The 26,152-nt window shown below is 45.3% G+C and overlaps 1 long non-coding RNA gene, 5 other non-coding genes and 2 pseudogenes across 6 annotated transcripts; all 8 read left to right on the top strand.

Moving 5' to 3' along the window:
* Positions 1-5,561: 5,561 nt before the first annotated feature.
* LOC144411351 (uncharacterized) lies at positions 5,562-7,209 on the top strand. The gene is made up of 5 exons (XR_013468498.1): positions 5,562-5,722; positions 6,292-6,353; positions 6,444-6,521; positions 6,620-6,734; positions 6,834-7,209. It is a non-coding gene; the product is annotated as an uncharacterized LOC144411351 (long non-coding RNA).
* A 3,331-nt stretch (positions 7,210-10,540) lies between these two features.
* Positions 10,541-10,659, top strand: LOC120824512 (5S ribosomal RNA; annotated as a pseudogene).
* Positions 10,660-10,775: 116 nt separating this feature from the next.
* LOC120824510 (5S ribosomal RNA) lies at positions 10,776-10,894 on the top strand. The gene has a single exon (XR_005712972.2). It is a non-coding gene; the product is annotated as a 5S ribosomal RNA (ribosomal RNA).
* Positions 10,895-11,103: 209 nt separating this feature from the next.
* On the top strand, positions 11,104-11,267 carry LOC120824513 (U1 spliceosomal RNA). Its single transcript, XR_005712973.1, has one exon. It is a non-coding gene; the product is annotated as a U1 spliceosomal RNA (small nuclear RNA).
* A 607-nt stretch (positions 11,268-11,874) lies between these two features.
* LOC120824519 (U5 spliceosomal RNA) lies at positions 11,875-11,989 on the top strand. The gene has a single exon (XR_005712979.1). It is a non-coding gene; the product is annotated as a U5 spliceosomal RNA (small nuclear RNA).
* A 499-nt stretch (positions 11,990-12,488) lies between these two features.
* LOC120824518 (U2 spliceosomal RNA) lies at positions 12,489-12,586 on the top strand (annotated as a pseudogene).
* A 6,014-nt stretch (positions 12,587-18,600) lies between these two features.
* LOC120824517 (U2 spliceosomal RNA) lies at positions 18,601-18,785 on the top strand. The gene has a single exon (XR_005712978.2). It is a non-coding gene; the product is annotated as a U2 spliceosomal RNA (small nuclear RNA).
* Positions 18,786-19,063: 278 nt separating this feature from the next.
* LOC120824514 (U1 spliceosomal RNA) lies at positions 19,064-19,227 on the top strand. Its single transcript, XR_005712974.2, has one exon. It is a non-coding gene; the product is annotated as a U1 spliceosomal RNA (small nuclear RNA).
* The last annotated feature ends 6,925 nt before the right edge of the window (positions 19,228-26,152 follow it).

Genomic DNA, 26,152 nt, shown 5'->3' with positions numbered 1-26,152 from the left:
CATTCAGAACCCATTTATCATCACGGATGTCAGGGCGTTCTCAGAGGAAGTCACACAGCACTTTAAATGGGTAAATCCTGGGCCTCTCCAGATGCAACTGGTTGATCTCCAAGCAGATGTGTCCCTGAAAGAGTTTCTAAGAACTGACCCTTCCACTTTCTGGCTCGTTCGAGGCTCACCAATGAGCACCTCCACATGTGCACGCGGATGGCCCTGACTCATTCAAGCCCAGGTTTAAAGTCCTGGCAGGACAAGCTAGAGCTCAATTATCCCACTGACCAACAAAGTGGGAGAGTGGGATGCAAGACTAATGCTCTAAAACTGTTAAATTGTTAAGATGTGTTAAGATTTATTATCTGTAAAATCGTTTGAGACTGAAACAGAAACGGGGACATTTAAGCTTTTCCTCCCTTTATTTAATTTTTCTGAAGTTAAGCACTTTATTTGATTATTATTATTTATTATTACATGCACCATTTTCATTTTGTATTTATTTTATTTTAAAAATGCAGCCCTACTTTTATTTAGTTCATGAGAGACCATCATACATATCTGCAGTCACACATAAGTCCAGTTCTATGTTACATGATAATATATATTGTTAAAAAGTGTTTTATATCGTACCGAATTCCTTTGATTTGAAAGGTATTGATTATATGCAGATGTTTATACAACTACCAGGCTACTTAAATATATATCACACAAAATAGTTAGACATTATGATCTTCTGGACCTTTGCTTCAAGAAAATTTCTCTAACTGGACCTCTTAACATTTTAGTTGAATACCCCTGATTTAAAGGAAGAAGTGGTTTCCGGAGATCAGTGCGTACTGGTTGCGTAAGTTGTATATTCATTTTCATTCTCTGTATTGTATTCTAAATACTCAGACTATACCTTGACTAAAAAAACACAAAACAAATTGTAGAAATTGTTGAAATGCACTTATTGTAAGTCGCTCTGGATAAAAGCGTCAGCTAAATGACATGTAATGTAATTTTAACTTTTATAATACTCTCTGCTTCTGTGAGAAACCAAAATGGCGTGTTGGTACCAGTCCTTTAAGCATGTGTTGTGCAAACTAAAGTTAAGAGCAGCCACGTCGGCTGAGGAAGACAGAGCCTCAATGTTTAGGTGCAGCCACTTGGAAGCAGGAACCTCACCAGGCTCAGTATTATGACTCAAAGTCATATAAAAGTTGCGTTTCACCACCCTGCCTGGGGGGGTGCTGTTATATTTTGCCTTGCTCTGTGCCTCCCTTGTCTTTGCAGGTGATTGGCCGTTGGGATATAAGGAGGATCCTGTGGGAGCCAGCTGGGCCTTGTTTCCTCTCTCTCCAGCTTCCAACCGGGCCATGCTGCATCACACAGACTTTTGGGTGGTGGGGGTGAGAAGCCCTTTTTGTTTGACCATTTCTCCTGTTTCTGGGTAGGGAGATGGGTAAGATATTTGTACTTTTGTTTGTTCCTTTGTGTGGTCTAGGGAAGTTAGGTGACCTGCACAGATTGTTTTGTTTGTTGTTTTGGGCAACGCTCACCCTGAAGGAAGCTCATGACCCCCATGCTCACAATAAATAACGGTGTTAAAAACGCTATCCTGCAGCATTGGTCCTAATTTGGAAGGGGGGGAGACCTTTAGGTATGTTGCGCTCCGGCTACCCTAGGCCGGGCGTAACACTCGGTGTGTAGCGCATAAGCTTTAGCCTGAAAGACAAAAAAAGACAGAGCCCTGGTGGAAAGATGGTGTCACCACAGCACGTTGGTGTCCGTTTAGAAAGCATCTGTTTACTCTTCATAACTTTGGAGTTTGTTGTTGTGGAACTAGTACACACAGACACACACTGTGTCATTAAGACCCACTGGGCTGTCGCTGTGTACCTCTATGTCCATGACAACTTTCACACATGCTCTCATTAGTGTCACATTGCTCATTGTTATAGACATACGCACACACACACAGAGACCCACCGGGCCTCAGTTTTCGGCATGAAGGCCATTACCTGTCGCTGTGTACCTCTGCAGCCAAGGCAACTTTAACAACTGCTCTCATTAGTGTCACATGGTGGCATCAGTGCAATCAGATGTTACTGTGAGACAAAAGAATGTAATAAAACATGATGCAACCGTTACACAATAGACCAACTATTCCAAGTGAAGAGAAGTGTTTGTTCGTTTCTTTGAGACAATTTCATCTTTCATGATTAAATATTTGTGCTGCAACCCCTCTGAGGTCTGATCAACCAAATTGCAGAAAACGTAATGTTATTGTAATTGTGAGGAAAAAAAACAATGTACTTTTAAGTTGGTGAATGTACTGAATGTTTCATATGGAGACATGCACTAAACAGATGACGTATCTGACAACATAGTATGAAAACAGCCAACCAGTTAACTTTTTAATTCCAGTGACATTAAACACTGTGCGTTCTTTAAAGTTTTGATATGAGATGTTGAAAGAAGTGTTTTATTTCATAGAGCTCGCTGTGGCCTTTAGTCTGGATGCTGTGAATTTTCTCAGCCCACATGTATGCCCATGCCACATGTATAAGTTCCAGTAAAACTGAGGGAACAAACTCAAGAATTTGAGATTCGTCAATGTTGTCGTTCATCATCAAAGGCAGATCGTTGGTTAAAATAGATTAGGGCGAAGGGCCTGAGAACGTCTTTATGGAATCCCAATCTTCAATCGAGATTATTTTTGAACAGGCTAATAAGATGTGAGTTGATCGAGGGTAATTAACTCAATTGTTTTCATCTATCCAGCTGAACCAAGGCAGCAGTGTGACATGGCTATATGGTGGAGGAAGTCGTTCAACCCAGCAGCCTACACCAAGTGACCTGCAGGCCCCCACATGCTAACATGAGGGTAGAAAAAACAACTATACTAAAATATAGCCACATCATATACATGAACCATTCATTAAATCACGAATATGGTCATCCCCTCATTTCTACAAAGCATTTCAGTGTCTCTTTCCTTGGTTGGTGATCTTATGTATACTGTGTCCAGGTGTGGATTTCTGATTTGAGGGCCAACAAACTGGAAACTGAATATTGTTACGTCCCCTGTTCTGTGTATAGGTTTGTGTGTATGTTCTGTTTTGTGTGTGTGTTCATACAGGTGGTACTGATGCCCCGCTCGTTACCCAATTCAGCTGTTTCCACTCATCTCCAATCCCATCATGCCCTTCTGTCGGTATATGTACCCCTGTGTTTGTTTCACCCAGGGGGGTGTCACTTTGGTTGTGTGTATGTGAGTGCTGGTGTATGGTGGGGTAGTTATTTAGTTCTGGTGATTTGCTGTACTGTGTATTCAATTAATTGTTTTTTCTTTGTTCTTTTTCTTACAGGGTAGAGTACAGAGTAGTTTAGACCTGCTCCGGAGTTTACATACCTGCACGTAGGGTTACTCTCCTGTCTAACAACACTAGCTACACCTGGCTGGGCCACCTACTGCAAGTTTTGGTAGGGCGCCTTGTTAGTGTGCCAATTAGTGATTTTCGTTGGGAGATAGGACAGTTAAGTGGGTGGGAGGCATTTTGTTCTTTGCTTTGGTACCGCCAGCCCTCCTCATTTCCCCTGTTAACTGCGCTTAAATAAAAGCCTGCTTACCCCAACTTCAGGTGATGTTTTTTCTTGCACCTACGACGCCATACCCGTTTACTGGCAACAGGACGTCCTCGGGCAGTGGCGTGAATCCCACTCCCCTCCTGGGGAGTCAGAACGTAACAATATCTTGTTTTTCAGGAATGAGCCCAGAAACTGTAGAGTCATACATAAATAGGTGTACTCTCCTGAAGCAGACTCCCCTCAGGGCTTGCGGAGAGACAAGCCCTGAGGGGAGAGACAGAGACTTCTCTACATCCTCAGTTTTGTGCTTCACGGAGACGTAGCTCTGCGGATCAATACCGGACTCCGCGCTCCAGCTGGCGGGCTTTCAGCTGCTCCGAGCGGACCGCGACACGAAGCTCTCCGGCAAGACAAAGGGTGGAGGAATCTGCTTTTACTTCAACAGCTGGTGCAACAACGTAACGGTGATCCTAAAACACTGTTCTCCTGATCTGTAAACTTTCTTCAACTGCAAACCCTTTTATTCCCCCCGTGAGTTTGCTTCCTTCGTCCTGGTCGGTGTTTACATGCCGCCAGCAGGCAACGTGCACGAGGCACACACTGCATGAAAAGTGGGATTTTCGGCAGTATGCGGCACTGTAAATTGTCGTGGAATTTCAGGTTTGCGGCAATTTGCGCGGAACGCCGAAAACTGCCGTAAATTGTCAGAAATTGATGTGGGCCTCCCTTGGCAGTTGTCCCCCCATGACCCCCCTCCTCCTAATTCTAGGGGAGGCTTTGACATGTAAATGAAAATGCTGTGAGCTATACAAATGCAAATCAGGGTCGCAGAGGGAGTTTTAGCCCAGGTGACATTTTTTTAAAAGGTAAGAAAATCTCTGGTACAAATAGATCAGGCTCAGTAGCCTAATTATAGACTTACATTTTAGCTTGAATTGATTTATTTAATTCAAATATGCTAGATTACTGTGTACGCCATTAGCAATGGCAAATGTTATGTAAAAAAGATACACAAAATAAATTCTTTAAAAGATGAGTTTTAATCAAGGTAAAATGAGCATTCCATGCAAACAACATTTGAATCAGCATGAGGGGTCTGCAGAGATCAGTCTCCTAGAGCTCAACTACAGTGCATAGTGGCAGGACTACAGTGACCTTTTCTTTGGTCTTACTTAAATGCACAGAGGATGTATTAACCACACATCTTCTAGCAATGCGCTCAACTGGCAGAAATGATGCTGGGTATGACGTGTCTGTTCCCTGCAAGCCCCAAACTTCTATTGGCTTTCCATAAAAATGTCTGTCCGGGTGGAGATGAAGCCAGGAAACTTGTGCAAGAACATGTTTAAATGCCGTACCCTTTGACCCAACATTAACAACTATAAACTGCTTTATAATGGCTGGTCGTAGTTCTGCTAGAGGGTCAAGGACAAGTTCCTCAAAACTGTTAGTGTTTCCACACCACTTAGCATGAACATATGCGGACCTTTATGCTCTGCATCTATCGATTAAGTTACATTCATATATGTTACCCGTTTACATGTCACGGCAAAACATTCAACCTCCGTGACACACGGGTACATCTGATGATACATTGTCAACATTGCATGTCTGTCAGCCTCTAGAGTGTCTGGTGGAATGGAGAAAGAGGCACCACTGTACAGTTTTCTAGGGAAAGTCGTTCTGCTGACACCAAAACACTGCTTTACATAAAGCATATCAGCTGTTTCAAAGTCCCAACCATTTGTCTTCCTAAAATACTGGTCCTTCCGTATAACAATAACCTCGTATGTGATTGGAGGACCCTTAGACTCCTCGTTCAATCACGTGTGAGGTCATAGGCATGACTCAGACAGCAGTACTTGCAAGACGAGCATACAAACAGACTATATTCAGAAGAACTGTATCTCCAGTTCCTTTGTTTGGTGTGTGCTGGTTCGTGAATAATGGCGGGACGACGTCTCGCGTTCAACTCGCCTTCAACTCCTCTCCGCGAAAGCTCTCAGTGGATCGTCTCGTCAACTCCAACAACAAACTGCCGATATCAACGAGCGGTTCGCTCCACTGGAGCGTTCGGGACTCTGCGGGTTTCTGTCCATAGATCAGAGGAACCGACTCAAAGAAGAGGAGACGGGCGCACGATCCCACGATAGCGGTAAGAATACGTTCGATGACTGCAAGCTAAGCTAAAAGTAGCGTAGCCTCAAACGAAAGCTAAAGCCGTTTCTCAATATGCGTTCTTGTGTGGACTTTTGTTCTCGTGGACTCGTGAAACGTCATCAGTCACAGCCCGAGTACTGTTCCAATTCTCAAGTCCGCATCTGGCCGAGAACGGTCATAATACCCGGATGTGACTCGCCCCGCCCATTTTACCGGGCATGCATCGAAGCAGGCTCGTCTGTTCTTGTGAGAGACATATATCCCAGAATGCATTTCACCTCAGCAAGCTGCGATGGCAGATGAGATACTTGCGTGCGTAAACAAAGACCGCCTACTGTGGTGACGTCATCAAGTCAGCTGCTGTTCCAATTGTCCGTTCTCCGTTCTCCCGTACCCGTGAGTCAGGACTCCCGAGTCTGTCTCCCGAGTCTATTCTCGCGGGAACGCGAGTCCGTTCTCGCCGTCTTAGGTATTGAGAAACGGCCTAAGAGTAGCCTAGTAGCCTTACAAGTGAGCAGAAACAGCTTTTATTAAAGTGTGTTTTCTTTGCCGTGTCGTTGACAGGAAGCGATGCGCCGTCTTCACAACTCCGAGACGAACTACAGGCGCTACGAACCGGAGCAAGGGTCAGATTTAAAGAATATGCTTTCATTCTGCGCTATAAGGAAATATATACGTATAGATACCGATCATAACTGTACATTTTGTTTTCACAGACTAATTTCGCCTCACAATGAGGCGGTGACCTCGTATTTGCTCCGGGAAAAGTCCAGATTTAGACGACGTCATTGTGTGTAAGTGACACTGTTTCTCCTTCCTTGTTAAATGTTACTGTGAGTTGCGTTTGATTTTCTTTTTGTATTTACACCACACTCATTTAATTGTTTTCCAGCCGCCTGTAAGACGTATTTTGAGAGGGTACGCAGGAGCTTCAGGTTCAGCCGGAACACTCATTGCGGGCGGAAGCTGCGAAGGATTCAGCGCGGAGTCGAGCGAGAAGAAAGAGGGTCAGAGTTTATTTGCTAACTTTTTTCAGGTGCATTGATAGATGTGTTGTGTCCATACGCATCGCATCGCACAGTACTGATTCATTGTTTTTTCTACAGCTGCTGGAATCGAGACAAAGTGCGCTGGCTGATGACGAGGTGGAACTCTGGAAATCCGCCTCCGTAGAGCTCACGTCGGACGGAGAGGACGGCGTTGTTGGCGGGGTCTCGGGGTGGATTGTACGGTCGCCGCCATTTCTGAGTCAGTCCCGGTTAGAGGCGACTCAGAAATACAGAGCCACGCACACTAGCCGCCTGCACAACAGACCTGCCTCGGAAAACACGGCGCCAGTGACGGTCTACAACCCAGAGGAGGCAAACGGACAGTTTACTGAGCTGTAGTTTTTAAACCGCCGTTACCCAAGTGTGGGCAGATCCTCACTTTGTATGTAGTTGTTGTTTGTGTGTTGTTAATAAAGCTCTTTCTTTGCATAAACATGTGGCAAATGTTCATTTTCTCTATAAATTCATTGATGTCCTGGTTGGTATCCTAATAATAGTGTTGTAGCCTACATAGGATAACCATGAAATTAATATACAGCATAATATGAATATATAAATAAAATGAGGCGGGTGACCAAGCGACAGATCTGCCAACCAATCACGAGTGATTGAAAGTTGTGTTTACATCCAATCATGAACAAGGAAACTCAAGCCTGGCCTGCCCAGGTGTGGTTTTGCTGCCAATCACGAGTGATTTTATTTGTTAGTACGTTGTGGTTTCAAGGAAATCTCACATACAAACTCCCTAAGTACAGACAGTTTATTAAATGCCCCACCAGAGAGGAGAACACACTGGATCACTGTGACACATGAGCAGGGCTTATCGCGCCGTCCCTCGTGCTGCACTGGGACACTCTGACCACGTCATGGTCCATCTGATTCCTGCATACAGGCAGAAACTAAAGCTCTGCAAACCTGTGGTGAGGGAATTCAAGAACTGGACCAGTGAGGCGCTGGAGGATCTTCGGGCGTGCTTTGACTGCACAGACTGGGATGTTTTCAGGACTGCTACTGACAGTCTGGATGAGTTCACAGAGGCTGTAACTTCCTACATCGGCTTCTGTGAGGACAGCTGTGTACCATCATGCACCAGGGTGAGTTACAACGACAAACCCTGGTTCACAGCGGAACTCGCCTGCAGAAGGACCAGGCATTTAAGAGTACACAGAGTCAGAATACAAGTTTAGCAAGGCGGTGAGAGACGCTAAACGACTGTACTCTGAGAAACTCCAACAGTTCTCAGCAAGTGACTCTGCCTTGGTTTGGAGAGGCCTCAACACCTCACTAACTACAAGCCAAAAAAAACCCACTCCATAAATTACCTCCGCCTGGCAGAGAAGCTGAATGAGTTCTACTGCAGATTCGAAAGACAATGTCCTGATCCCTTGCAGGACGTGATTGCGGATTGTGGTAGCACTCTGAGAAGGCGGTTAGGGCGGTTCCATCTCGTGTTCACCTTGAGGCCCCACTAGTGGCGGATCTAGAAAATGTTACATGGGGGGGAAAAGGGGTGGCAAGAGGTCGTGGCAGGGATGACGGTACATAGGAATCCCTATATGTGAATTGCTTTAACAAAACAAACACAAAAACACTTAAACTTAAGGTTTTTAATTCACAACATGAATCAAACAAAGCTGCATCTTTTAAAAAGTAAAAAAATCAAAATGAAAACAAAAAAGTACAATAGTTGTGTCCAAGATACAGTAGTCTACAAGTGTAAAACAGCGGACAATAATTTAAAACGTATAATTAGTCCACAAATGACCCACGACAACCCAGTTTTATGAAAGTTTAAGGCGACGATTGTTGTTTTGCAGCAAAACGTTTCACAAACACATCTAAATCTAGTGCTTTTGCACGCTGAGAACAGCCAGATTTCTCAGACGGTCATCTGCCATGGGTAAGCGCAGGTGAGTTTTTACAAGCTTTAAAGTTGAAAAGCTTCGCTCACACCCAGCAGTACTCACTGGCAAAACAATAGTGATCTTGCACAGGCGAAAAAGCTCAAAGAAAACCTCTTTAAAAGGCACCCAGAACGTCACAAACTCAGTCAGACTGGACGGGTTTACTCTGCCATTTGATCTGTTTCTTTCAAGAAGTCTTTTTGCCTGGTGTATCTCAGTTTTCAAGTCTTGCAAGTCAGAGCCATATTCCTCAGCCACTAACAAAACCAATTCTTCTTTTAAGAAGTCATTGTTTGATGGGTTTAAAGCTTGTATACCCCTCATTATCTTGCTGCTCGAGTTTGAAAAGCGCCTGTCCACTTCACTGATCATTGAGTCTATGATGGGAATGAAGATACCTATTCTAAAGGCATCATTGCTGTCAACATGTGTTTGCTGCCCAAGTGTAGATGTTACAAGAGTATCATGTAGTCTCCTAGATGTGTGTTTGGTTCTTTTTGATTTGACAATGGTAGAAATGTTGCAACGATTACATGTGTCAATTGCTGTACTCCACAGGTCATTAAAGCTCTCCTCTTTGCGATAATCTTCCAATGTCTGTCTGAGGGTTTCAGTAAGGTCAACTGCTTTGGTATGGTCCACATTAGTTGACTGGAGCATCTCAGATAAAAACTTGGTTTCACCAAGCACTTTTTTGAAGACTGCAAGGAGCCCTATGAAATTAAAATCAATTTGAGAACGTAGTCCTCTTGCGTCTACAGCTCTTTGTGGATTGGCCTGAAATTTCATCTAGCACTCTTATTACTGCAGGCAGCCTGTCCATAAGGTTTCTACATGCAGCATAACGACATGCCCAACTAGTGTCACAGCCTGGGAAGTTCTCGTGGTGCCCCACCACTAAACATTTCTTTTTGAACATCCATCCACTTAATGTGAACATATGAGCCTGACATGAATGTGTAGTCTTTCCAGCAAAGTGAAAAAACATGCATCTTCTGGGACATTTTTTACACTGTCCACAATGACAAGATTCAAACAGTGTGCCCTGCAGTGAACATAAAATGCATATTTGGCAACTTCCTTAACCCTTGTTTGGACCCCAGAGCACCTGCCACTCATGACAGCAGCCCCATCATAGCCTTGGCCCACCAGATTCTCTCTGTATGCCAGTCCATACTTTTCCAAACATGAAATAAGTTTCTCTGTCAAACCGGCTGCATCTAAGTGCTCTGCTTTCTGGTACTCAAGGAAGCTCTCCTGAACCACACCATTATAATAATAGAGACAGCTGTTCCTTTTTTTGAATGTCTTTAGTCTCATCTGCTAAAATAGAAAAGTGCTCACTTTCTTTAACCTTTTTTATAATTTCCTCTGTCACTATTTCTGCTAAACACTCCAAAATCTAATTTTGAGTGCTTTTGCTTGTGTATTTAGCATTTCTGGGTCCCTGTGACAGCCGTTTTTTCATTAAGGCATCATGTTTACTCACAAGATGTAAAATCTCAAGGAAATTTCCTCTTTTTTTAGAGTTTTCCGATTCATCATGGCCACGTTGGGAAATATTCTGAGTGGCTGTTAACAACAAGGTTTCAGCCAAAGTTTTAATGTACTTTTGATTTTCCATTACTTGTTTCCGATTTTCATCTCCCATCATTCCCAAGACAGTTGTATTTTTCATGGCCATTCTTTTGAACTCACTCCATGCAATCATCGCATTCACATGTGTGTCTGATCTGGCATGTTCACTAAACCCACTATATTGGGAAGTCATTGGAGGGACTTAGAAAGTGACTCCATTTCATTGTCAAAACTCCAAAACCTTGGACACATTTTAAAAGATTAGGAAGAGGACCTACAGTTGCTTACGGCCATACCTCTCTGGCTCCGCCTGATCTCGTCTGATCTCAGAAGCTAAGCAGAGTAGGGCCTGGTTATTACTTGGATGGAAGACCGCCTGGGAATCCCCGTTGCTGTAAGCTTTTTCATTTCTATCTGTAAAAGACACAGAGAAGGCCATAGAAAGTGACTCCATTTCATTGTTAAAACTCCAAAACCTTTGACACATTTTAAAAGATTAGGAAGAGGACATACAGTTGCTTACGGCCATACCTCTCTGGCTCCGCCTGATCTCGTCTGATCTCAGAAGCTAAGCAGAGTAGGGCCTGGTTAGTACTTGGATGGAAGACTGCCTGGGAATCCCCGGTGCCGTAAGCTTTTTCATTTCTATCTGTAAAAGACACAGATAAGGCGTTAGAAGGTGACTCCCTTTCATTGTCTGAGGCTTTTGGCAAGTGAGTTATGCTTACTCAGTCTCAAATCACTGATTTTAAATTCACTGATCTGTGAGGATGGTGCCATCTGTGAACCGTCACCCCAAATGCTGTGACAGGGAATACCGTCCCTGCCTCTGTCACCACCAACTCATGCTTACCTGGCAGGGGAGATACCATGATCAAGAAGGTGGTTCACCCAGGGCGAGGCTCAGTCATTGCACTGCGACTGTGCTGACCACTGCGAATTCCCCAAATGTGGGAATTTCGATTGCATAATTTGTGATAGTGGGGGACTGCGTTCACGCACTCCCCTGATATTGAAGTCAAAGAAAAACCAGATGTCCCATTTAATCATCACTGGAGTCTCCAGTAGCGCAAGTCTCAAATCAGCACTGTCTGAATCCAAAGTGAAATCAACCAGATTTCAGCAGGATTTTACAGGGATTAATCATCACTGCACTGGAGTCTCCAGTGGAGCAAGTCTCAAATCAGCACTGTCTGAATTCAAAGTGAAATCAACCAGATTTCAGCAGGATTTTACAGGGATTAATCATCACTGCACTGGAGTCTCCAGTGGAGCAAGTCTCAAAGCAGCACTGTCTGAATCCAAAGTGAAATCAACCAGATATCAGCAGGATTTTACAGGGATTAATCATCACTGCACTGGAGTCTCCAGTGGAGGGAGTCTATAATCAGCAAATCACTGTCTGAATCCAAAGTAAAGTAAGTAAAGTAAAATAAGATCAACCAGATTTCAGCAGGACTTTACACTTTTGCTTGTAAACAAATCAATGATTTTTTGATGGCTGGTGCTGGGGAATGGGTTTGGCATTGGACAACCGCAGCTCAACCAATCCCTACCACAAGAGGGATCACTGTTGCGACTGGGATATAAGGCTGCCTGCCACCTGATTCGGCAACTGACATTGGTTTCTCTTCAATACGCATAAGTCTTTCGCCTTTTACTAAAGACTTCCGTGGAGAGGAACAACATTGAGTTGACCATATTTTTGGCAGGCTCTGCCAATTGGCTGAGCCTCATGTACTTGTGTGAAAAGAAAATTAGTTGGACAGAGGCTCCTGACAATGGAGCACAAACAAAGTTGTGTTTACTTATCACTGGAGTCCCTAGTGGAGCCTTGCAGCAAGTCTTAAATCACTGTCTGAATCCATTGTGAAATCAACAAGATTTTCAGCAGGACTTTACAGTGATTAATCATCACTGTAGTCTCTAGTGGAGCCCTGCAGCAAGTCTCAAATCACTGTCTGAATCCAAAGTGAAATCAACCAGATTTCAGCAGGATTTTACAGGGATTAATCATCACTGGAGTCTCCAGTGGAGCCTTGCAGCAAGTCTCAAATCACTGTCTGAAACAACAGTGAAATCAACCAGATTTCAGCAGGAGTTTCAGCAGAAAATCAATGATAGTTGTTGTTAACTAGCAAGCAACTGCTACGCCCAGTTGAAAGAACCGCACCCCGACAATTGAGCAATGTTCAGTTATGTTCAGCTGTATAATGTACAGTTTGGTGTTATCGCTTCTCTGCCTTTTGGCTAAGATCAAGTGTAGTATCTGTTTTTGGCCACAAAAGCCAAGTGTTTGAGAACAGAAGAATGGCTATGACACCCCACGAGCAGCCAATCCCAAGGGTCGGGCTGAGATATACTTTGAGATTTTGAGCTATGAAAGAAGAAGACCAAGTCCTGTCGAGAGTTTTTTTTGGAAAACAAGTTATCATGGGGCAGCTGCATTTGATGGTGCAGGATGTTCTGTGTATCCAGTGGAACCAGCAGGAAAAAGCCTTCGACGTTACCCTTGGGGCCGAGCACATCTACAGAAGGGTGTCTGAAATCTGCAGAAAGGATGCGAAGGTGAGCCCTCTTGCCTACTACGAAGTCCTGAACCTCGACAGACCGAACTTCAGAACAGTGTCAGTCCATATGTACAATCATTTTGTGACTGATGAAGCCTTAGTTCCATTCCTGGGCCGCTACGGGGAAGTAGCAACAGCAGCCCGGCATGTAAAGGACCCCCCCCTGGTCCAAAAACCCCCTTGGTTTTTGGACCGGCCGTCGGCAGTTCCAGGTCCTGCTTAATCCAGACCCGACAGGGCCGGATGGGCTAAAACACCCCCCTGCTTTTTTTAGTCTTGGGGGAGATCGAGGACATTAGTTTTATAACCGCCAGCCAGCCTTCTGCCGGAAATGCAGACGGTCTGGCCACTCAGAGACAGGCTGCACAGGAGAAAGTTGCCGCTTTTGTGGGCAAACAGGACACGCGGCCAAGGACTGCACTGTCCCTAAAAACTGCCATGGATGCGGACGGTCGGACCACTTCTATAGAAGCTGTCCCAGCCGCAAGAGGACCTTTTCTGAAGTCACCAGACAAACGTGAGTCTCCAACAGAACTTTGGAGCGGGGGAAAGGATCCAAGACATCGCAGAATTCCGAGGAGGGGCCACTACAGATGGGGTCCGGAGCAGAAACCACAGCGGGAGAAGGGAAGACCGCATTGAAGGAGGAAAGGGCCATATTAGTGGATGAGGTAGCTTGGGCAGCAGACCATGGCGTGATGGAGTTTCCCGAGCTTACTCTTGGTGCATCATTCCCCACAATGAAGCAAGGGGTCCGAAAGGTCTCAGAGGTTTTTGAAGAGCGGGCAGCTGAGTATAAAGAGGGTGCGGAGGAGGCATGCAGCGAAAAAACCAAAAGGGAGAAGAAGGATGCGGTGGCCAAAGAGGAGGGGATTGACGGCAGTAGAAGAGAGGAAGCTGTGAAGCCAGGGAAGTCCACTGACGAGGTGCAAGAAGGTGGAACTCAGGAGGAACTACAGGGCCCAAATGGGAATGTTGCAGTAGATGGGGAGAAACGGTGCATGGGGGAAGGGGCCGTTTTAACGGCTGAAGGGCTGGGGTTGATTTCGATTTCCCCCAAGGTTTGCTCATGTTGTCATCCCCGTATGGGGTGGACATATATGACGGGCCTAGTCGACCGGCAAACTCACCCAACACAGTGCCCCTTTCCTGGGCTGAAGAGATGGACAAAGACACCTCCTACACCCAGTAGGAGTCTGAACTTTGCTTTATGGCTTCGTTTAAGGTACAGTCTTTAAACACAAGGGGAATGAGGAATATTGTGAAAATGAGGACTGTTTTTGATTTTGTGAACACACTCCAAGCCGATATTTGTTTTTTGCAGGAGGTTCATTTACGGGATGCTGGGGACATCCAAACCTTTGCAAAGGAGTGGACCAAATGGGGCTCGGTCTGGAGTGTAGGGGGGGTCCACGCTACTGCGGTGGGCATTTTATTTGGTTCTAAAAAGATTATGGTGGAGGCATCCTTTGTTATTGTCCAGGGGAGGATAATGGGTACAGACGTGACATGGGGCACAGTCAAGCTTAGGGTTATTGTGGTTTATGGGCCATAATCAGCAACCGAGAGGAAGGACATGATCGGCCAAGTGGAACCACACCTTGCCACTAGCAGGCAGGTTATTTTAGGGGGTGACTTAAATGTCGAGCTAGGTAGAGGGGGGATACCAGTGACATTTTTATCACCAATTTAATGGCCAAGCCAAGTCAAGTCATTTTATTTTGTATAGCCCAAAATCGCAAATTACAAATTTGCCTCAGAGGGCTTTACAGTCTGTACACATACAACATCCTCTGCCCCGAAACCCACCATCGGCACAGGAAAAACTCCCCAAAAAATGAAAAAACCCTTACAAGAGGGAAAAAAGGGAAGAAACCTTAGGGAGAACGTCAGAGGAGGGATCCCACTCCCGGGATGGACAGACTACAATGGATGCCATGTGTACAGAATGAACAATGTATAATCATGCAATTCCTATGACAGAAATGATTCAGGTAATTGTGAGTAGTAAGCCAGGCGCACAGCAGGACCACTGCAGGGGCAACCACCATCAGATAGAACCACCATCCACAGAAGCCTGTGGGGAGGGAGAGCACAGAGATTTTAGGAGAGGGTAATGTTGGTTTATGAGTAAAGTAATATGATTAATATCTAAAATAATGATGATGGCAGCAGCAGGCGTCAGCATGGCCACGGTAGGTGTCAGGACCAGGGTCCCGAAGGAACCACGATCTACGGAGACCTGATAGGGGAGAAAGCACACAAAAAACTCCCCGAGAGAAGCTGAAGTAGTCATGTGCATTATTAAAACTTGAATTATGGTAGAATGAGAGCGTGAGAGAGGAGCTTGGTGTGTCCTAAGAATTCCCCCGGCATTCTAAGCCTATAGCAGCTTAACTAAGGGCTGGTCCGGACTAACCTGAGCCAGCCCTAACTATAGGCAGAATCAAAGAGGAACGTTTTAAGTTTTACTTTAAAAGAGCTGACCGGATCTGCCCCCCGCACTGAAAGTGGAACCTGGTTCCACAAAAGAGGAGCTTGATAACTGAAGGCTCTGGCCCCCAGCCTACTTTTTAAAACCCTAAGAACAACAAGTAACCCAGCATCTATGGAGCGCAGTTGCCTTGTAGGGCAATACGGTGTTACAAGCTCTTGAAGATACAACGGTGCCTCACCAGCAAGTGCCTTGTAGCATGGCTTAGTAGATGGTTTGAAGGGGGTTAAACCACATGCGCTAGGTCCTACGTGGCGGAACTCAAGGGGCGCAGCAAAGCGTCTGGACTACATCTTTACCTCGAGGTCTTTGAGTTTATTGGCAGGCAGAGTGCTCCCTGTGTTTTTCTCTGACCATGATGGAGTACTCCTGGAGGTGCGCTCATGTGCACCAGTTTTTGGGTCTGGGTTCTGGTGTCTTAACATTAACATCTTGGAGGAGGAGGAGGTGTTCAAAGATTTCCCCCTGTTTTTCAGAGGTCTGGTGGGTTTAAGGCCGATGTGTCCTGGAGCTATTGAGTGGTGGGAGGTTGCCAAAGAGAGGATAACGGCCTTTTGTGTACAATACAGCAAAAGAAAGGCAAGGTGGGCAAAGAGAGAAGTCCTTTGCCTACAGCGACTACTCAAGCTTGAGTACACTAGGGGGAACTCGGACGGAACTTTAAACCAGCAGGCTTGCGACTCCCTCAAAACGCAGCTTAGAGATGTCTTTGAGTCAAAAGCCAGAGCCTACCTGTTGGAGTCACGTGAAAAATTCATTGAGAGAACGTGTTCAGCTGCTTTCTTCAGCTCAATAAGGGCTGACAGGGCAAAAAGGGTAGTGACCGGGGTTAGGGACGAGCAGGGTAGGATTGTGTCAGATAGGGTGCAGATGGTGCGGGCCGCCACCGACTACTACCGCACAGAGTTTTCAGAGAAGGAGATAGACGTAGTTAGTGGGGAGGACTTTCTGGATTTGTTGACCCAGCGAGTGCCTTTGAACATAGCACAGACGCTAGATGCCCTGCTCACCCTTGAAAAACTCGAGGGTGCTCTCAAAAGACCGAACAGGCGAAAGGTGCCGGGTATCGACGGGCTACCGGCAGAATTTTATCTAAAATTTTGGGACATGCTGGGCCCGGTAGTGTTGGAGATCCTTTCCGCAGTACTCCGCACAGCCGAAATGGGAGGGTCTTTGGCCACTGGAGTTATCTCTCTTCTTTTTAAGAAGGGGGATCCAACCGACCTAGGGAACTGGCGGCCACTGACCATGCTGTGTGTCGACTAGAAGCTCCTGGCAAAGGTGTTGGCGGACCGTCTGGGCACAGCACTTGCTCATGTGGTCCATGTGGATCAGACTTGCGCAGTGGCGGGACGTTCGGTGAGATGGAATCTCCAGCTTATCCGGGACGCTGTTGCATGGGCGGAAGACAGGCAGCTACCGCTTATGGTGGTGGGCCTCAATCAGGCAAAAGCGTTTGACAGGGTTCACTGGGGTTTTATGTTTAGGGTTTTAAGCAGATTAGGGTTCACTGATTTGTAGGGTGGCTACGTGTATTGTACACAAGCGTGGGAAGCACAGTTTCGGTTAACGGCCACCTAGGGGAGATTTTTAGGGTGCACGCAGGGGTCAGACAGGGGTGTCCGCTCTCACCACTGCTCTACATCCTTTACATGGAGCCCCTGGCGGCAACCATTCGGGCTGACCCGGGTGTTAAGGGTTTCCTGATACCTGGCAGCGGAGGCCTACGGGTCAAACTGTCTCAGTACGTAGACGACACCACACTGCTGCTAGACAGCGATGCTTGCCTAACTCGAGATTATCCAGAGCTTTGGGCGGGCAGCTGGTGCAAAACTAAACTGCGCCAAATCGTCATTGAAGTACTTTGGGCGCTGGAAAGAGAGGACGGACGTACCAGGGGGGCTGCCTCTCTGCGAAGGACCCCTGAAGGTACTGGTGGTCAGCTTTGAGATAGTCCATAGTGCCATGGTCAACTGGACCAGGCGTTTTTTGGCAGCCCAGAAAAAGCTTGCTCTCTGGAGAAGCAGGAATCTGACTTTGATAGGGAAGGTACTTGTACTGAAGGTAGACGTTCTGCCATCTCTCCTCTATTCGGCATACATTTATCCGTTGCCTGTCAGCATGAGGAGGCCCCTAATCCGTCTCGTCTTCTCTTTTATCTGGGGAGGACGATACAAGTATGTGTCGAGGACCCGCATGATGGCTGCAATTGAAGCAGGAGGGAGAGATGTGCCACACCTCCCCCTGAAACTGGACTGCATTTTTGTTTCCTTTTTGTTTAGCCAGTTATCTGTTCCAGTGGCACATCCATCAGGACACTTCATACGGCTATATTTCTCCTACCAGGCCAGGGGTGTGATAGCTTGGAGTAATCTAGCTCCCCGGGTGGAACAGCAGCCATGGCACTACCATCATGCAGCAAGGTGGCTGCGGGCTCACCCTGAGGCCTCAGGAACAGGCGTGTTATTGAGCCACAGGGCACTTTACAGAGTCGCCAGAAAGGGAGTGGTAGCACCTGCAGTGGTTGGGACACCAGCAGGTGTTTGGTGGGGGATCCAACCGCAGGGCCTTGACAATGGGCTCAAGGACCTCAACTGGTTATGTCTCCATGGGTGCCTGCCGGTACGAGATCTGCTTTATCGGCATGGTTTGACCAGAGCTCCCGTATGCCCGAGGATTGGATGTCTACACGATGAGACAATTAGACATGTAATGTGGGACTGTACTTTTGCAAGTGTGGGTGGGCAAGAGCAAATAAATAGCTAGTACAGCTGGTCCCAGGGTTTCATTTAACTTGGAGTGTGATGAAAAAAGGGGTTAGCTTGGGAAGGACAATGGTCCTCACATGGCTAATTGTGAGCCTTGTCAAGAGGGGCCTGTGGCGGGCGAGGCAAGACGTGGTGAACAACAACAAGGAAGTTAGCGTGGAGGGGGTGGTGAAGAGGATCGAGCTGGAGTTGAAGGGGAGAATAATGATGGACATCAGGAGGTGGGGGAAGCATGCCGCCTTGGAGAGGTGGAAGGTGGACTTGGGTTAAGGGGGATTCCTTGGGACTAGGTAGATTGATCTCATCCCTGAAAGTTTTCATTTGGTTTTTGGTTTGTTTATGTATTGGGAGAAGACCGAACTACAGATATGAGTTTGTATGCATTTGTGTTTGTTTTATTGATGTATTGTGAGAAGACTGAACTACAGTATGAGTTTGTATGCATTTGTGTTTGATTTGTTGATGTATTGTGAAGAGAAATAACCACAGATATGAGTTTGTATTGTGTAAAGATCTTTTTCATAATAAAAAAAAAAAAAAATTCTGTTCTTATCAGTTTAATATCTGATATGTCTTCTATACGAGGACTACATATTAAGCCGATTTTTAGCTCTGGGAGATGAAAAGGGGGCTTGCTCCGTTCACTCCAAGCATCGACCCGGTATTGCAGCACCTTCGGGAACGGTGCACCCTTTATTTTTGGAATTGTGGAAAAATAAAAGAAATGGTAACCTGAATCAGTGGTGTGCTGTTGGAAATTATTTCTGCTTTGAGTAAATAAAGTCTCACCTCCACATAGTTTTTAAGACTGAGGCTTTTGGCAAGTGAGTTATGCTTACTCATCAATGGTGCCTTTGTTTTGCAAGTCTCAAATCACTGATTTCAAATTCACTGATCTGTGAGGATGGTGCCATCTGCAAACCGTCACCCCAAATGCTGTGACTGGGAATACCGTCCCTGTCTCTGTCACCACCAACTTATCTGGCAGGGGAGATACCATGATCAAGAAGGTGGTTCACCCAGGGCGAGGCACAGTCATTGCACTGCGACTGTGCTGACCACTGCGAATTCCCCAAATGTGGGAATCTCGACTGTATAATTTGTGGTAGTGTGGGACTGCGTTCGCGCTCTCCCCTGATATTGAAGTCAAAGAAAAACCAGATGTCCCGTTTAATCATCACTGGAGTCTCCAGTGGAACAAGTCTCAAATCAGCAAATCACTGTCTGAATCCATCAACAAGATTTTCAGCAGGACTTTACAGTGATTGATCATCACTGGAGTCTGTAGTGGAGCCATGCAGCAAGTCTCAAATCACTGTCTGAACAGTGAAATCAACCAGATTTCAGCAGGAGTTTACACTTTTGATTGGAAAGAAATCAATGCTTTTTTGAGGACAGGGGCAGCGTGGGGAGTGGGTTGTTAAGTAGCAAGCGACTGCTACGCCCAGTTGAAAGAACCGCACCCCGACAATTAAGCAATGTGCTGGTACGTTGGGTCTGCAAACAAACAGTTTGGTGTTATAGCTTCTCTGCCTTTTGGCTGAGATCAAGTGTAGTAGTGGGTGCTAAAGCTGTGCGGTGTATGGAGCTTCGTAGATAAAGCTGTTAAAGTCCCGTCCTAACACAGGCAATCATGTCTACAGGACTGAGGAACTCGGTATGATTTACTTGGAAGGCAACAGAAGATGAGAAGCATGGTAAAAGGGAATGGTTCGTGCGCACGGTCATAGTGGGAGCTCTGAAGATTGACCCTGTAGGAGCCATACATTGGGTTTGATTATTCTTTTGTATTATTTCTTCTTTCCTTCTACAGGAAAGAAGAACTTCTTCCTTGTTTTGTTTGTGCGACGTCATTTGTATCTCCGACACCGTAAGGGGGTGTGGTGTGTATATTAGCGTGTCTGTTCACCTGTGGGGCTCGGCGGATTGTTTGGAGCATGGCTGCAGGGTGAGCATGGGGAACAAACTTTCTTTTGACCGTTGCCGTCATCGTCACCGTCACCGGAGTAATTATTGTCACTACGAAGTTTTATGCGCTGTTGATCCTCTCTTGCCTGATGAAAGGCATCTATCAAGTAAGTGATTGGCGTGTATTCTTTCTGCTGGTGAAACGGAGTAATAAACATGATGATAAAATACTTCAGTGCGACGCGTCTTGAGTATAATCTCCTCATGTCTTAGCCTGCTGCGGCTTTTGGATAGGTTTTTTTGTGTATAAGCCGCTACAATTTATCAAAAGAAACTTTGTGGAAGCGCGAAAATGTATTGTCGCGATAACACTGGATTTTTGAGATCGCTTTCAAAGTTGTAAACGATAGACGTGAACGCTCATTCGACTCGCGTACAACCCATTCATTCACAAATTTGCTGCTACTATGCCTTTTGTAATCACAGCGCTTCGAATGAAAGGTACACGTTTATGAACATTGTGCATTGTTTGTCAAAGACTGATTGTATTCCCCGCTAGGCTTAGTGGTACTTTCGCATGAGGTGATTGTACTGGTTTGTTTGTTTTGGGACCTTTTGTAGTGTTTTTGTTAATGCGTTAAGCAGGTGAAGCATTGCACTTGGGAGTGCCGCCGTAGTTCTGGTTCTAAGACTGTTAGTCTGGTTCGAGACTATCGGTATTTAGGTACATAAATACCCACCGCTAGTACGCACAGAAGACTAGGGTCGAGTTTAGCTTAGCCTCGGTGGAAGTTACGGGGAATAAAAACAATGCACTGTACTATTTTCATGTGGAAATACAAATTCCAAAAGAGCGCTGTGTTTCGGTGTCATTTGCAAATATTTTTGTGATTTATTGGATTTTCTTTTGTAAATGAAAAATGGAGTTGAATGATACCAGCCAAGTTGAGAAAAGACAAATAACACTTACACCCAAAGCTTTTGAGTATAAATTGGAAAAGCTCCAAGAAGAACGCCAAGTCAAAATAAGAAAGATGTGCAATAAAAGAAATTAAAGGCCTAATGCAAAAAGCGAATAATGCCGAAAAAATACGGTCATGTCTTGAAAATGTGTCAAGCTTCTTTAAAGAAGCAAGTCATCTTCATGGTGATGTGATTCCTATGCTCCCACCTGAAGAACAAGAAAAACAAAATGCTTGATTTGTCAGTATTGAAGAGCATACAATTGCTTTTGTAGAGGAGACAAATAAATGGCTGCTTGAGGTGCCAGACACACCAGAAGAGTGTGTAGTCGCACCATGTTTAGGATCTGTTCCCAATCATGAGGCATGTATTGTGGAAATTGCAGTAGATACCATTAGACCGACCGACAGTGTTTCTAATGTATCAGTGAAGTCGAAGAGACACAGTACAGTAATAAGTAAATCTATGTCCACTACTTCATAAGCCAGATTAAGGGCTGAGGCTGAGACAGCTGCTCTTATGGCTCGTCAAAGAATGCTGAGTCAGAAACATGCCCTGGAAGAACAGCAGGAACTATTGAGGAAGAGGAAGGAGGAGCTGGACCTGGACATGGAGCTGGCAGCGTCTATGGCTAAAGTGAGTGTGTTGAAGGCTGCAGAAGGATCTTGTGTGTCTAATGTTTCTGTAAAATCAGATAGGATAAACTCCTATTGGAAAGAGGAAAAGGAACACAGTTAAGACCTGACACTGCAAAATTTGTTCCTGAGTTCAACACCCAACCTGCAGAGGCTGGAGGTGAAGCGTTGCTTTCGGGTTATTCGGCTGTGAGCCGCCTGCTGCTGTGACTGGGGCCGGTTCGTCTGCTTTGCTTTCTCTGCCCGCTGCTGCAACTGGGGTTGGTATGTCCACTCTTCAAGGAGGTGCTTTTCATCCACCAGTTACCCACATTCAATCTGGAGCTGTACCCGTAACAGTGAATAATTCTGATCAGCGTTTTCTCACAGTTCTGGAAAGACAAAATCAAATTACATCTTTATTGGTTGAACAAGTCACTTTTTCTCTTACCTAAGCGAGACCTACATGTTTTCGATGGAGATCCCCTGGAGTATCAAACCTTCATAAGAGGATTTGAACACAACATTGAAGCTAGAACACAAAGTCAAAAGGACTGTTGACATTTTGGCGATCCATTCAAAATAGCCTCCGCTTACATGGAGAAGGTGCTTTCATGGCCGATGGTTAAAGCTGAAGATATCAAGGCTTTGCAGGCGTAGTCTAATGTTACAGGAATGTTGCAACTCCATGGAGACCGCCGTAAATGATCTGAAACGTACCTACGAATATGCAAACCATTGTGAAAAAGCTGCCTTATAAGCGATCATTGGAGAAGTGTGGCCGGTGATATTCAGGAGAAGTTTCGCCGTAGAGCTACATTTTCAGACTGTTACATGCCAGACAGGGACGGTCTGCATGTGTTCTCCCTCCTTGCCCATTGTTTCTCTCTCCAGGTGATTACGCTGATTGGCCAACTCCAAACACAGGTGGAAAGCAATCAGCAGACCATAAAGGAAGGACTCCGGAGAAGTGAAAGGGGGTGGGTTCTGCGCTGCGGGCTGGTGGCCAGTCTTCCTGTCCGTGAGTTTGTGCTGCCTGGTAGCAAAACTGGAGTTTTGTAAAGTGGAGTTTGAGGACCTTAGTAAGTTGGGGTACCCTGTACATTTCTGCATGTAGGTATACCTTTGAATAGATGCACCAGGTGTAGGGGTTGTTGCCTCCTGTGTAACGTTTTCCTTTACCCCTTTTTAGAGAAGCAGGTAAAGTATTTTGTTTGGGATGAAGAGCCAGTGGTGAGCTAGGCCTCGTTTTGTTATATTAATTTAATTTGTTTGGCACAACCTGTAGGTCCCATCTTCCACCATCTCCCTCCCTCCTGTTGGGAGCCATCTTTGTGTGTAATAAAAACCAGAAAGACCCCTTTTACCCTGACTCTATCGTTGATTGTCGTGTTACTGTCCTGGAATCTACAAAAGGGCCGTAACACGGACATTGTGGAGTTTGTTGAGAGGCAAGTCAAGATAGCAAGTGACCCTCTTTTTGGAAATATACAAGATACACCTGTGAAAGGAAGAAAGGAATTGGTCAAGTTGCACTCTCAAACTGGTTCAAAAGCTAGAGGCAGTAGTCTTGCCACTACCGTAACACCTGCTGGGAAGAAAGTGGAGTCTGGGAACAAAATAGAAAAGAACTCGCTTGTGAAAGTCTGTTTGTTTTGTGGTGCTGGAAATTCGTTGGATGTTTGTCTTTCTTTAGATAAAAAGACACAAGATGAAAAATTGTCCTTTTTGAAGGAGAACCATATGTGCTTTGGATGTCTGTGTGTTGGGCACATGAGTAAAGATTGCATAAAACGTCTAATATGTAGAGTATGCGATTATAGGCACCCCACGTTGTTGCATTTCCACCCCAAAGCAGAACAAAAGAGTGACTCAGGCCAATGGTGGCTTTTAACCAGCCTCATGGACCGGCTAAATCTTACACACTGAAAAAAATGATTCTGACCCTTTTTTTATTACTTGATTTATTCAAGGTTATTTCACTGATTTGAACGTGTTATTGAATCCTACTTATCTTTTTTAATTAATCCTACTTATCTTTTTTAATTAATCCTAACACATTCTTCCATGGTTTACTAGAAGCTAATTTCCTTCATTTAAAAGTTGCATGAAAGAAATGTGTACATTTTAAAACCATATTCAACTTCCACATCTGCGCATGTGCAACCACAATCTGCCCCTGGAGGATGTGGGAATCCTTTTCACTTTTAAAGAGGTATATCTCCTGGCTGCCTGGGTATCCAAGGCTCTACGTTGTCAGTAAGTAAACATCTTAAATTCATGGCTGTATTATATTTTCACTTTAACCGGATTTAGTTGCCACAAAGAAAAGTAGTTTGCTGTCTGCTGTGTCTTAATAAAATGTTAACTGAGGCCTATAGCTGCTAACGTTCGCTTAATGTTGCCTACATCATTAAGGCTAGGTTAGCATTATTACTCATTTAAGTGAAAATAATTATCTAACTGGTGCTGATGCTATCAATATAAATGCGTGATGCATCAAATCCTTTTCTTATTTGACTGTTTAACGCAGGGGTCTCAAACTCAATTTACCTAGGGGCCGCTGGAAGTATAGTCTGGGTGACGCTGGGCCGCATCATGTATTCCACAAAAAAAGGCTTTAAGTATTCAAAAAAAAAGGTCAACTGAACCAATCTTCTCAATCTTAACAAGTCAGAACATGCAGAACATGAACAGTTCTTCAGAACATAGGCTTCATTTACTTCCTTCTAATCCTTGCTGCCAGAGACTTTGCAGCGCTTCCTCTCACACAGCTGAGCCACATTTGGCTTGAGGGAGGAGGCAACTGAGACCCTCAGTATGGCTTTAAGGTGCTCATCTTTAAGTCTGGACCTGAACTTTGACTTATTGAAGTTCATTGTGGAGAAGAGCTTTTCACACAGATAGGTGCTGCCATAAAGGCACATGGTCCGCTTGAACATCCTGGAAAGCTCAGGGAAGGTGGGGGGCAGTTTTCTCAAAAATTGTCCAAGCTCCACTGATTTTCCACTCACCTCCCTGAACTTGGCTTTGAGGTCAGTATTGCACTGCAGGTCAATCAGCTCCATCTGCAGGACAGGGGGGGCATCCTCCACATCAAAGGAGAAGGGGTCAGCAAAAATCTGAAAAGTGGCTCTGTGTGTCTTGAAGTCTGCAAACCTCTGATCAAATTCTTCCTGTAGCTTTCCAATGGTATCAGCATACTTCTCACCACTGAATGTTGTGCCTGAATCCATGAGTGCCTTGCATGCTGGGAAATGGCAGAGGTTTGTCTGGAAAAGCTGGGCTTTCCATAACACAAGTTTTTTGGAGAATGCTCTGACATTGTCATATGCAGCACTGACAAGCTGGTCCTGACCTTGTAACTTCTTGTTCAGTACATTCAGCTCCTGTGTGACGTCAACAAGAAAAGCTAAGTCCATTAGACATTTAGGATCATTTAGCACAGGAACAGTCATCCCATCCTTCTCCATGAAGGCTTTCACTTCTGCTCTTAACTCAAAAAACCTCTTCAAGATCTTCCCCCTGCTGAGCCAACGTACCTCGGTGAAGTAGAGCACGTCCTCGTATTCTGACTCTATTTCCGCCAAAAAGTCGCGGAACTGCTGATGCTTTAAAGCCCTGGATCTGATATGGTTGATGATTTTCACAACGTCAGACATCACATTGTCAAACCTCATGATCTTGCTGTAAAGGGCCTGCTGGTGGATAATGCAGTGCAGAGCAATGGCATCTTCCACACCCTCCTCTTCCAGTTTCGTTTGAACAAGCGCCACAAGTCCGTTTTTCCTCCCTGTCATTGACGGCGCTCCGTCGGTCGTTATTCCAGCCAAACCCTTCCATTGTAAGCCGGCATCCTCAATGGAATCACACAGCTCGCGGAATATCTCCTGGGCAGTGGTCTGGCCATGCATTGCAATCACTGAGAGCAACTCCTCCGTAACTTCAAAATTGTTATCAACGCGAGCTGCGCCGTGTCAGTGACGTCTGTGCTCTCATCAAGAGCAAGTGAGTATGAATGGAAATGTTTAGCTTTCTCACGCAGTTGATCATAAATGTTGCCTGACATGTCAGAAATGCGCTCTGCCACTGTGTTGGCTGAAATGCTGATGTTACTAAACTGAGCCTTTTTTTCCGGGCAGACTATACTTGCAGCCTGTAACATGCACTGTTTGATGAACTCGCCGTCTTTGAATGGCTTCCCTGCTTTAGCAATCATCTCACTCACCACGTAGCTGGCTTTGATAGCCGCTTCACTCTCTTTGCTTGCTTTTTTGAAAAAATCTTGTTGCCTCAGTAGACATGTTTTAAGTTTGGCGACCCGGTCCTCTCGCTCATCTCCCAGGTATTTTCCATACTCCTCAGCATATTTAGTTGAGTAATGACGTCTGATGTTATACTCCTTGTGCACCGCAACTTTATCCATGTATATTAGACACGTTGGGATGTCCCTGTGCTCAACAAAAAAATATTCCGTCTCCCACTTCTCCTGAAATTGTCTGTGCTCATCGCCAATTTTTCTCTTCACGGCAGGTTTTGAAAAAGTCAGAGGGTCTGCCTCTCTCTTCCAGAGTGGA

Source organism: Gasterosteus aculeatus, chromosome 8 (assembly GCF_964276395.1).
Source record: "Gasterosteus aculeatus chromosome 8, fGasAcu3.hap1.1, whole genome shotgun sequence".
NCBI lineage: Eukaryota > Metazoa > Chordata > Actinopteri > Perciformes > Gasterosteidae > Gasterosteus > Gasterosteus aculeatus.
Note: the sequence above shows the minus strand (reverse complement) of the source record. Positions and strands in the feature narration are given on the sequence as shown.